Source organism: Nerophis ophidion, linkage group LG12 (genome assembly GCF_033978795.1).
Source record: "Nerophis ophidion isolate RoL-2023_Sa linkage group LG12, RoL_Noph_v1.0, whole genome shotgun sequence".
Taxonomy (NCBI): domain Eukaryota; kingdom Metazoa; phylum Chordata; class Actinopteri; order Syngnathiformes; family Syngnathidae; genus Nerophis; species Nerophis ophidion.
The window spans coordinates 66,801,300-66,802,817 of NC_084622.1; the positions used below are offsets into that span (position 1 = coordinate 66,801,300).

General features: G+C 41.1%; 1 long non-coding RNA gene across 1 annotated transcript; it reads left to right on the forward strand.

The window, feature by feature from the left end:
- Positions 1 to 364: 364 nt before the first annotated feature.
- On the forward strand, positions 365 to 928 carry LOC133563856 (uncharacterized). The gene is made up of 2 exons (XR_009809140.1): positions 365 to 594; positions 680 to 928. It is a non-coding gene; the product is annotated as an uncharacterized LOC133563856 (long non-coding RNA).
- The last annotated feature ends 590 nt before the right edge of the window (positions 929 to 1,518 follow it).

The window sequence follows — 1,518 nt, forward strand, 5'->3', positions numbered from 1 at the left end:
TACAAGGTCAATTTTAGGGGTCTTGTCATTGACAATACTTGGTAAATATGTATTTTGTGTCATAGTTTTTGATATCTACAAGGTCAATTTTAGGGGTCTTGTCATTGACAATACATGGTAAATATGTATTTAATTTGTGTCATGGTTTTTGATATTTACAAGGTCAATTTTGGGGTCTGGTTATCTACAATACAAAGTCAATATGTATTTAATTTGTGTCCTCATGGTGTTTGTTTCCTCAGTTTTTGATATCGATAAGGTCAAAATTGGTTTATTCCGCTATGCAATGCAAAACTCTTACCTAATGTAATCCATGTATTCATTCATGTGACTCATTTCTCATTCTTACACCCTGCAGCGCTACAACAGTACACAAGTCTTACACAATGTGTTAAGGGTCACGTTCCTGCTTCTCCTCCTGCTGTGCGGACTGAGTGCATGGCGGAGCACATCAACAGGTGTTCCCTCTCCGCTGCGGGTGTGCCTCTGCAAGAGATCTGCAATCAACACACCTGCCGGTGATGAGCTACCAGCCTTCATAAGCCAGCGCGTCTTAAGATCCGGTGCCAGAACGTAGTTTCTCCTACCAGTACAGTAAGCCAACACATCTCCAGCCTTCTTGCTCCCTGTGTTCCCTTCCTGTCGTGTTTACGGTCTTTCGTGTTGTGTCGTCCTCCAGCTTCCTCTTCGTCTACCTGGACCCCCTTTGGATTCCCTCTTGCCTCCCTGGACCAAGACCTCGCTCCTGCCCTCTGACGTCCAAGCCTTTTTCTTCTTTTGGACTTCCACCTCTATCTCAACACGCACACTCAACACCCTCTGGTGACCACGCTCAGATAATACTTACACATAGTCACACTCCATCTCTTTAAAGTAATCACACACTGCACTCACATGCTGAGTTGTCAATAAACACGCTGGCAGCTAACATCATCGTCTCTCTGCAGTCTTCTTTTCCCGCTGTTCTGTCACACAATCTTACTTATTTTGTCATTCATTTGTTCATCCACGTTATCATTCTTACACCATGCACCGCAACAACACTATAGTATAGGTGTAATATGATCAAACTTTCTTGTTAAAAGTATAGCAGCTGCATTTTGTACCAACTAATATTTTAATGCTAGACAAAAGGAGGCCTGAAAAAAATAGATAACAGTAATGTAGAGAGATGTAAATAACGCATGAATAATGATCTCAGCGTCTCTAGTGGACAAAATAGGACATATTTCAGCGAGATTACGGAGGTGAAAGAAGGCTGTTTTACACTCCTAATGTGACTGAAACGAAAGAGTTGTGTTGGTTACACTCTTAATGTGTGACTCAAACGAGAGAGTTAGGTTGAAGATAATATCTAGATTCTTTATCTAGTAGCTTTGTGTAATTGGTTGTCAAACTGTTATGGTGGTGTTATTAAATGGGTGTGGAATTGTTTGTCAAAAGTTACAGTGGTGTTAAGTGGGTGTGGAATTGTATGGTTGTCAAATGTTATGGTGGTATTAGATGTTTGGTTGTCAA